The sequence below is a fragment of the Protopterus annectens genome, chromosome 3.part0, assembly GCF_019279795.1.
Source record: "Protopterus annectens isolate FY-2018-M chromosome 3.part0, PAN1.0, whole genome shotgun sequence".
Taxonomy (NCBI): domain Eukaryota; kingdom Metazoa; phylum Chordata; order Ceratodontiformes; family Protopteridae; genus Protopterus; species Protopterus annectens.
Window position 1 is genome coordinate 1549120367 of NC_056731.1, and position 11751 is coordinate 1549132117.

The 11751-nt window shown below is 36.1% G+C and overlaps 1 protein-coding gene across 1 annotated transcript in view; it reads left to right on the forward strand.

Moving 5' to 3' along the window:
* LOC122796845 (cytochrome P450 2F2-like) overlaps nucleotides 1-11751 on the forward strand; it is a 313872-nt gene that overhangs the window by 191786 nt on the left and 110335 nt on the right. The gene's annotated exons all lie outside the window — the stretch shown is intronic.

Here is an 11751-nt window from a genome sequence, read left to right on the forward strand (position 1 = left end):
TTAATAAATGGAATAAAATAAATGAATGAATTAATGAAAGAATGGTCTTTGTTGTTTTGTTTGCTAGTGAAGGTTTTCACCACTGCATGGAAAGTACTGCAGTTTTCAGAAGCAGTGACAGGAAATTGTTTACTGTGGACATTTACATTTCTGCAATGGAAGGTGAGGATGTCAGAGAGCTCATACAGTCTTAGGGTACAGGAAGCTTCTCTGCAGTGGAAAACTTTCCTTAGGGGTTCTTAATTTTCCAGGTGAAAAGATTTATTTTCTTGGGAAGATAATGGCTTGATTCTGACCATTGTCCACTGATTACCATGTCAAACTACAGTGCAACAAGCATGGATTGTTTCTATAAGAGATAGTCATACAAACTTACACTTCCCTGAGTACATATTTTTCTAACAAATATCAATCTTTATCAACCATTTTATTACATTTCCACTCTTTGTTGCTGTCCAATAATAAAACATGGTACTTCATCATTCACATGATAATCTTGACATTTCTTATCACAGTGAAATTTACATTCACATGTTCCTATTATCTCTATCATGGTTCCATCATACTCCCCTCCATTCCACAGCTTCTTATTGCATTACATTTCAGATTCCATTTGAATAAAGATACAAAAATGAGAAATTACCATAGTTTTCACGGTTGTTACAACTTTTAAACTGTTAGCCTTATTCAGCTTTGAATTATAAACAATGACAATTCTCCTGCTCCTTTCAACCATATATGTATACAAACTGGTAGATATGATAATAATTATGTAAAATTCCAGTATGGCAGCTCCATGATCAAGTCTACTGCAGCTTGAAATGGCATCCAGGGTTCCTTCAAAGTTTCCACAATGTCCAGTACAAGTGTTCCTTCCCACATTCCGCAGGTCCATCTACATCTATGGCTAGTGCAGTACTATCCTTCTCTAGTCCTCTACTCCACACATTTAACTTAATCTCTTTGCTACAGGAAGGATGGTGAGCAGACCACTTTTAAGAGTATTGACCAGTATTCCTGCCACTCTTGGAGATCTACACCTGCTGTGGTTCATTTAGAGCTTTTTATGTGGTACACTGAACTGATTTCACTTGACATTCAGCTAGTGGCATTTCCACATTTTGAATGTAAAGCCCAATAAGGACCAGTTAACTGCCCTCAGCCAAAGCTGAATAGCCCTCTCTATATTTCATTGTGTATGGGTTAGGCACAATATCCAAAACCTTATATCCTCTGTTGTTAGAGCTGAAGTCTAATTGGCCATCTAGTTGCTTCTAGCTCAATAGCCCACATAACATTTTCAACCATACCTCTTTCTCAATTGTACTTAGGGCATCATTCCATATGACCACAATCTGATTTAAATACCGATGGTCTAAATTGCCATATTACCCTCGACTCCTTTTATATTTCCCTTTATAGTCCTTTTGTTTCTTTAAAATGTGTAGTAGGCTGTCCTTCTGGATTACCTCTTGCAGTCTCTGATTCTGCATTCTGTACCTGCACATATTGCCACCACTTACACTCATGTTTCTGAAGAACCTTCCATTTTTGCAGTATATTCCTGCAGTGAGTTTCCAGAATATTCACTTGGAGTCTGTCTGCATATTAGGGGATCTCCATTGTGGTCTCCACTACATGTCACCCTTCTTATCTGTAGTCCCTTTCCAGACTTTCGCTTCTACCCCCCCCCCCCCAAGTCCCAGATTTTGGTGTCTTGGGATCTTGTACTTCTCTCCCACACGTCCTTCACTATTATACTTTCTAAAGGGACCCACAGCTGTCTTGGGTGTTGTGTGCTCTTATATAATGACATTGATTCACAGATTTGTGTTACCTCATAAGATCAAGGATGCCTTACCCCCCATCTTGAGGGGATGGGTACTTTTTTCTTTTGCACTCTAGGATGAGATCCATACCACAAAAAGTTGGAGGCTAATGATTGGAATTTGTTTAAATATTTGTTTTTATGGAAATATGTGATGTGTTTCAGCAAGAATAGTACTTTGGGGAGAATATACATCTTTATTATTTACACTTTCATGAGGAAGGGGAACATTTTTCTTTGCCAGTCTAAAAGTTTGTATTCTAAATTTCCTAATAGTGGTTTAGTGCTGGTGTCAATAAGACATCAAATGGTATGTCATAATTATTATGAAATAATAGACTATGAAGACTACCTTTTCATTCAGACTATTTCTGGGGATTTTCCAGCAATGTTTTGGTTGTTCTTGATAATGGACAGATTTTGAGTGTTATTCTCATATGTTTCCAATTCATATTTGCAACATCAGAATAACTGCTAATGCCTTAGTTACATTCTTATCAAGATAGGACAGTCAAAACATACAACTGTCTGCAAACCATGTGGAAATGAAACAATTTTCCTATAGAAGGGGTATACCTATATATGAAATGTGCTTGAAAGGAAACATACAGAAAATGCCATTGCTATGACAAATAACAATAGGAACAGACAGCAGCCTTGACACATATTTCTGGTCATATCTGTGGTCCTTGATATGCTCCCATTTGTGGAAATAATTGCTTTGCATTTTCTTTCAACTTCTTTTGGGAAATTCATTGATTCCATCAGGTGTTATATAAACAGCCATTTTATTGAGCCAGAGACTTTTTTTAAATCATTTAATAGTTCCCCTGCATTTAAATTCTTGAGAGCATAATCTCTGTATATTTCACCAAGTTCTTACCAGGAATGGACTGCTTGATCTATATTTTATAAACCATTGCTGTTATTGCAATATCAGCTTTGGCAACATAGTCATTCTGTTTAGTAAGACTTTTGCATACATTTTCAGATCTACCTGGAGCAAAGACATAGGTCTATAGTTATGTGGGTTGGCCATATCCTTGTTTGTTTCAGGAAACATAATCATCTTAGTAATGTTAGTACTGAATGGAATCTTTCTTCCTTCACAGTCCTTATAGTAAGATAACAGTAATGATACTAACTCCTTTTATATGTCTTGTAGAATTCTGCAGCAGTCAGCCCATCAATCCTTAGTGCTTTCTTAGAAGTCAGCCCATAAATTGTCATCATAACCTCTATTCCATTATTTTTTGATAGTTTCCTAGTCTCCACCATTGTTATTCTAGGCACTTGTACCAATCAGATCATTTCTTGATATTCCCAAGCCTTTACTTCATCTGGAACAAACTGTTTCCCATATTCCAGTACTAAAATTTAATTTCTGTCCACTGGATCTGTTACTACTGGGCTGTTCCAGTCTCTCAGTCCTACAGTTGCCATTTCTATACTTCTGCAGGTTATAAAGTTTTGTGAGTTGAAACCTCTTACCCAGTAAAAGCACTTATACATTTTCCATTTCCCTTCATTTACTTGATAGTGTGAATTTCCTATCAATATAGTTTCCCCATTGATCCTTTTTAGCATGTCCATGTTATATTTTTGTTGTTTAATCCCCCTCTCCAGTAGAGTTAGTCAGCCATCTGCCCCTATTTTAGCTAGTCCCTCTTTTTTGTTTTTCTTTTTTTTTGCCATACTAAAGCTGAGACTAACCCTATTATGCTGAATTAAGAATAAAAAAGAAAAAAAAAGTTAAGCCACAACTCATTGTCATAGTAAGGTAGGATCTCCCAGTATTACTTAATCCCCTGCCTTGTGGTTTCCTTGGTCTGGGCCACTTTCAATAAAAGTGGGTCAAACCACCATGATGAGATGTGTCCAGCTTTTTCTTATCTATAAAAGTAGAATATACTGTGGCATGGTCCAAACCAAATTGTGGGTTGAGTGTCTGTTCCCTAAATTTACATTCTGTGCCTTTGAAAAATAACCATTATTTTATGAAATCTCAAGGCAGTGTCTTTATTATAGGGACTGCAAAAGTTCCCAATAATTAAGTTCTGAGACCCTCTTTTAACTAGGACTAAGACCCATATGCCATCTGGTCTGTTAGCTCTTTTATCCTGATCCAGTCCAAAGCATTATGACCAATGTTACCACTTGTCTTTTCGCAGACCTACACCATCTTGTGCATCCTGACCCATTCCATAGCCTTCATATCCTCTGTTTATCTTTATTCTTCATTGTGATGTCCTGTAAACAAACCAACTTTGCTTAATTTCTGACAATATACTCAACAAATGCCTTCTGTTGTGTGGTTTTAACATGCCTTGCACATTAAGTGACATTCCTATAATGGCATGCTGTTGTCTTAACCCATGGATACCAAGATGAGTATTCAAATTCCTAGCCATTGTGCTTGCACTTAATTTCTTGTATTCACTCCTTCCAACACCCTAAGTATATGATCAGGATGCAAACAGAAGGATATCATTTATTTACATGTTTGAAAATACTCTCCTCTCATCACATTCTTGACACTCCTTTCATAACCATAACTTAATGCAATAACCCAAAACATTACTTTGTTTCCCCTTCACTAGTATGACACATATCATGCACTATTAATATATTCAATTAAACCATTCTGGAGACTAGATTCTTTGTTTCCTTTGTACATTACCTTCTGCAATAATGCAGACTTTATATCACTACTTTCAAGCCTGGGTATTTTATATAATTTTCAGTTGAAATTAATTACCTCATATTGCTATTTGAGGATTCATATGTACACTACAATGTGCAAATACATTGCTCGGTGGATATAACCTTTCCTTCTTTTCACACTTTTAATTAGTCTCACTAACTCAACAGATAATAAACTCACCCTTAGTGCAAAAGGCTGTGGGTTCTACTCCTATAACAGCTAATGGGATTAATTTCTGACATTGCACTGCAGTGTAAATGAGAGCTACATTGCTGAGTGTGCTCTACTTTGGACGAGACATTAAACCAAGGCCCCATCTGCCTGGGTTGGTGGTAGCTCAGATGGATGTAAACTATCTCATGAAACTTATTTAAAAGAGATAGGATGCTTTATTAAAATTTACATTCATTTTATACAAAAAAATATAAAAAACGTTAAAGCAATCATTTACAGATTCATTTTTTTTACATTCCTGATTAAAATTATTTATAAGTTATCAACACAAAAGAACTTAGCTAAACAGTTCTCTTTATTTCATTATTTTTTATTTTATATTTACCTTCTATCCTCACACCCTTTCTTCTACAACCATCTTCTTAGTTCAGTTAACACATTATCTTCTTCCATTTTATCTTCTTCCATTTTCTTGTTATATGACAAATTATCACAGCTTTTTCAACAGCACCCATATTGTCATAAACAATATTTTATTGTGTTTATCAATATCAGATTTCTTTACTTTATCATTCTTTCTATATAATATATTTATACATTTAAATCCTTTATATCAATATTCCTTTTAAAACTTTTCCCATAATTCTTTATTCTTTTTCCAATCCAAAAACAATGTTTTTTTTTTTCTTCTTCTCTCAGGTCAACACTATTTCCTCCATCGCCTTATATTTCATCTTCCCTTTAACCAGTAACTTGTCTCATGAAATGCTCCACTAACATTGTCTGCTTCATAAAAATTTTAAACCTTTTCTTTTTGTCTTTTATTGCCTTTTTTATTTTCTTTTAATTCCTTCCATGGGTATACTTTTTTATCTAAAAATCATAGTATACATTTTTTTTTTCTTTTCCAACCAATCTCACAAACTTTTAACTTTCTTTTCATTGATAAATTCTTTTTCTTCCATCCTGTCCCTTTTTCCTTTCTTTTATTTTTTGCTGTTTGTTCTTCCCATATATTTTTATAGCTTCCACTATGAGACAAAAGTGAACGCAACATTTTTTTTAAGTGTGTTTGTATGGTGGCAAGCCCCACACGTCATGAATTTATATATACCAATTCTGATGTTACACTTACTCAAAAATGGGGATCCCCCAAAAGGAAAACTCACTGAAAGTGATTTCCTGTGAAGAAGCTCCGATCATCAGCAAGTTGAAGCTCAAACAGTCAAAGCTTGAGAGTTCAAACTTCATTCTGCAGTAGAGTAATGATTTTTATATTTTTCTTACAGCATCTGACCTATAATTTCAATTTGTCTTTCTTTTTCCTTTTTCATTGCTCAAAATAAATCTATAGATGATACATGCACCATTGTATTTTTAATTCAAACCTCCTTCTTTTTTATAATAAATTATCCCTCTTCTCCTGGGATTCAGCCTTGAGCCTCAAATGACACTAAAAAAAGTAACTATCTTTGCTGGATGTTTATCTGTCAGACCTTATGTCTTTCTCCAACAATACATCCAGGTAGGTTATCCTATCTGATGCTCATTCATATGTAAAAGATAAGAAGATAGTTGTAGAACTGATATATTGCATAAAAGACTCAATGTTCTCTGCGTTGTCCTTCTACAGGATGCAAATATTGTCCATATTGTCCATGTAATGAACATAAAGCATTGGATATATATCCAGAATATTCTGAAAAAATACCTACTCTAATACCTTTCTTGATTTTACCAGCTTGCACCCATCCATCAAAAAACAGACAAAACCAGACATAGCAGAACTGAAGGACCAAATTGGTAAACAACAAATACAGCAACAACAAAACCCATAAGATGTTATTCATATTCTGCCGTGGTGGATCCTTTGGGTTTCTTTGTTGCTGATACCATCAAAAAATGTCAGTAGTAAAGGGGCAGCTGGCAAGGGCAACAAAGATGGTTAAGTTAGATTCACAGTTTGAAAAAGAGTGCAATAATTTAGTAGGAATGTTTGGTAGGAGAGGATATCTCAAACCTCTTCTTCAGGAATTAGTATGAGAATTATACAGTAAAAGAACAGCAAGATATTTTAAACCTATTTTAAATACTTCAGCTGTAGGGCTTACATCTCACTCACAATTTTCCATTTTTGGATGAACACAAAAAAACTTTAGGCTAACTGCTAGTTTCATTACATGTTTCAGCAGTGATTCCAAGACACTTAAGTGAATTTTGAACAAAAATTCAGTGATTATGTATGATGACATTCTAGTTAAAAATAAAATGGATGAAAGATCCAACATAGTACACCATAGGGGCTCAAACATTAAAACTACCTTGGAGAATATGGCATGCAATAATACTACCAATGCATATAATAACAGCCTTAGACCCACTATGAAAAAATGTGGGCATTGCTCATATTGTAAATACATTAATACTGGTGACTCTTTCAGCACCGGTGGTAAAGGGTATCATATAAAGGATAGATACAATTGTGAATCAAAAGGAGTTGTATATGTTGGATTAGGCTAGTTCTGCCCGTGTTTTTATATAGACAAAATGGAACATAGATTATGGGACCAGATTTATGAACATGAAAATGATATAAAAAGAATGCATCTGAATAATGCATTGGTAAAACATGTTCACATGTACCCTAACCATCATTTCAAATACTTGGTTAGAGAAAAAATAATTATTTTTGCAATTATTTTTAAATGCTTGCAACTGGCCAGGCTTGAATGACTTTTGCTTAATCAGCTGTACTTTAAAGCATCAAGTGTTAACTAGATAAAGTACTATTATTAACATTTCCATATAGGTTTGTGTATGAATTAACATCCTAATGAACATTTGTACTTTAATGTTTATTAGTTTTCTCCTTGTTGTTGTATTACTTTTAATAAGTTCATTTATTTTTATTCAGTACATTTTAAGATTTTAGTAAATGAATATTTTTACATTTTCAGATTACTGTGTTTATACAGTTTGAATGAAACATTAAATAGCACTTTGGCACTTTAGGAAATGCAAATGGGAGGGTTTAATGACATTATCCTTTGATTACATGATTGTTTTGGACCTTATTTAAAAACCTCTTGTGTTCATTTTTATCTGAAGAAGTTCATTATTGTTACATAGATGAACGTGCTTATCAATCTATTTCTTTGTGGATAATAAAAGTTTCTTCAAGAATCTTGCAGCTTCTCCTTCTGCCAGATAATGTAGTTTATGTTTTATCCCCAAAAATTACAAAGTAACATAATTCCTCCAACTATCAGTAGGGAGTAGGTCTTAGATATATTCTCTAAGGCTAAGAATACAGCCTTGATGACCTACTGAAAATATCCCAGGATGCCTTCTAAATAGCCTTAAAATAATCTGTCAGAGCCATTGGCATCACTATTCAACTTTGGCCTCTGTACAGACTTCATGACACATGAATAGAAGACTGCAATCCTCATCACTCTGCACAAGGCCAGACCATCACTGGAATAGGAACTACTGATCTATTAGTCTGACTAGTCCTATATGCAAAGCCACAGACAGAATTATCATAGAAATAATTAACAGTGACATGGGAAACCTTCAGACACAGGACCCAAAGCTACACCATAGTCAAATAGGACCCTAGATAGGGTAATGGTTCTGGGCCCCCCCAACCCCCCAGAAATTCCAGTATCCCATTACTTGGCTATTTCTCGCTAGTTACCATAAACACTGTTAAAACCTGTCAGTGTGATACTATTTTCTTCTTTAATTCTTCAGTAATTACAGATATTTGGATTTAAATTAAAACATTTATTTCAAAATTTATAGCACAGACACTGATACAGCCTCACAATGAAAACAGACTATGCATGAATAATAAATTTCTCTGCCTCTGAAACTCACATTCATTTAAACAGCACTGAAACCCACGTTCAAAGAAAATGCATCTGGCCAGTGGCAGATTAAGTTTCCCTATGGGCTGTTTTCAAACCACAGGCCCCTTATAGGTTCATAGGTAGGTACTAGGCTATCTGCCTGAAGGCATTTATAAGCCTAGCCAGAATGTGTTGGCTTTCGCCACCCCCTTTAGATTAGTTCCCTGTGCCTCTGTCCAGCAGAGCCATTTTACACATTTTGGGAACATGCATTCATGCATATGCTCTTTGATTCACCTTCCTGATTGTACTAAATTATATTCCTTGTATAATACAGCACCACTTTTTAGAATGTGTTTTAAATCTGTAGTTTTTAACATTATTTCCAGTAAACAATGAAACAATATGTATGAACCAATAATGACAAATCTGACCATTTCAGAACATTTCTACCATAAAAAAACCCTCACACGTCTGTCATTAGAGTCCACCAATATCAGTCAACATGCACAATCTCTGCAGAAGTAAAAGTCATCTGAATAATTCCAATATAATGAGATCTGTAACTAGTGAAGAGGTTGGTACTAGCAAACAACTTTATATTTCACTGTTTATTTACAAATTTATAGCCTGCTGCCCTTAAAGAATAAATTGGCTATGTTACAGCTGTTAATATTGCAATAGGGAATGGATGGCAAACCAGAAAGGTATCTCATCCAAAGGAGGACAAACTGCAGCACCCCCTTCCCCAATAGTGCAACATAGTAGCAATTTGTTTACAAGGTGTGGGAGTAGAAGGCTCAGAAGCAAGTATGTTACCTGTCATGCTACTAACAGTGCTTTCAAATTCTCTAGCCCAAACAGTAAAGACCAATTGCTACACAAAACAGTTGCACATTGAAAACAGACTTAGCATTGTTGCAGTTAACTTCTCTTCCACTGAAGCTCACAATTCCTTTCAAATGTACTGAAGCTCAAAATTCCTTGCAAATGTATTAAAACTTACAATCCCTTGTCAATGTACTGAAACTCACAATTCCTTGCAAATGCAACACAACTCATAGCTGATATAGAAGATTTGGCTCTTGCCATCTGTAGCTGAGGTACAGGACTTGAGCCTGGTTAAATTAACTAACATGCCCCCTCTAACCAGGGCATTACACACACATTTAATAATAATAATAAAAAAACATCCCCTACCCATTTGTCAGTCCCACATACTATGTTCCAGTTCAATGTATGTGTGTTGTCCAAAAGACATATACAGAACCTGGTGTACCTTCTTTTAGAAGGTCATCAAGGCAATGAATGAGGGCAAAATGTTCTTGGTGAAGTTCTTAATTAAGTCAACTGCCTTCCTAGGCCTAGATAAGGCATCTGATACAATAATATTAAAAATATCAATGCATGTTGGCTGGTTAACTTCAGGAGGCTTCACTGACATTTACCTTTGGTATCTCTATCTCTGGACCCCAGAAATTGAGTTCTAATTTCCAAGCCCCATTATGTTTTTATAACCATAGTCCTTTTTAGCTGACCTGGATCTCTATTCCTGCCCCCCATATAAGATGCCATTCTCACTTTTGCCTTCTGTACCTCCATAGGCTTGGATGGGGTAAGTGTTGGGGGTGTCTCCCTATTTTTGAGAGGGATTCAGTGCAGTCCATTAGGTTTCCTGAGTTAGGAGTAATTTCAGAGAATATTTCTTTTTGAGGTAGGGCTTTGTTGCAATATATCTTTCTACCTGCTCTTTTAAAGTGAATGTATGCATTTCATTGTCTTCTGCTAGATATAAACATGCTGTGAATATTAGTTGTATTGCAAACTCCCTTTCTTCAAAAAATCTGAACTAGGTAGGAGACCAGAGCTTTTCTTTTAAGCAACAGTGCTGAGATGTAGCCTGGCATTACCTTCACAACTGCTCACCCTGTTTTTAGCATTCTGGCTTTTATCGTGGTAGGTTATTTCTCAGTCAAGTTCAGGAATTTGAATATGAACTGCCTAGGGTATCTAGTATGTGGCATTCTAGGAGGGATTCTATGAGTACATTGAATCACAAGTACCGTTTCCTGCCCAGTATGTCTTTTTTCACTTCAGAAGGTATGACAGCTTAGGGGTTATTACCCTCTATGTGGTGTGAAGCCACGGTGGTACAGCGGTAGCGTTGTTGCCTCACAGCAAGAGGTTCTCCTGTTCGATTCACGGCTGGAGTGCCTTCTGTGTGGAGTCTGCATGTCCTCCCCACGGTCGAGTGGCCTCAAAAAGACATGCGTGAATGGGCGTGCCTTTGCTGAAGGCTGGGCATCGGGCTGGCAACTCGGCACCATAAAAAAATCTACTGCCAATCATTAGCGGACCGGAGTTCCGCTGTGGCGACCCCTAACCGGGAAAAGACAAAAAGACAAACAAACCCTCTATGTGGTGTGGCAGACCTACAATCCTCATATTATTGTGTCTTGTTCTATTTTCCATTTCATCAGGTTCACTCACAGATTACTGTAGCTCTGGAGAATTATCTCATACTTCTGCAAATCTTGCTTCTTTTCCAGGATGTCCTTTTGTTGAGCTATAATTAAGGGTAGTGCTCTGAGATGCAATGACCAAGTAGGAGGACATTCACAGACTCAGCATAACCACACTTTTTGCAGATTTGCTTTCTGAATGACATGATACCTGTAGTTTTATGTACTAGAAATGGTAATAAACCTACAGGTGTGAGTTATCAGCTGAATACCCTTAGTGTATGGAGTTACATACAGATAAATCCCTGATAGACTACAAATAAGTGACAACTTCTATTCTCTAAAAAACAAAGCCATATTGTGAGTCATGTGAGATGTCCACCTGTAGAGTGCATGATCAATCTATGTCACTGTAACTCAGCAGAGGCTTGGTCTACTGGTAAGGGCTTTGCAGATGCTGAACAATGTCCCTTCCTATGTAGGTAGTAGGCTTGTAATCAATACATTGATGAAACCTGATGGAGCATCTCGGCATAGCATGTAAAAGTTGTTAAAAATCCGATAGTAGGTTCCTAAAGTGAGTAGACTTATGGGTAAGTATGCACTTATGGTATTGCTGCATGACACTCAGAAGTCTGAGCCCATGGAATGGAGCATGGTGGCATCCAGATGTGTTCTTCATTAGTTAAATACTTACCTTGACACTAACTTATTAATGAAAGCAATGCT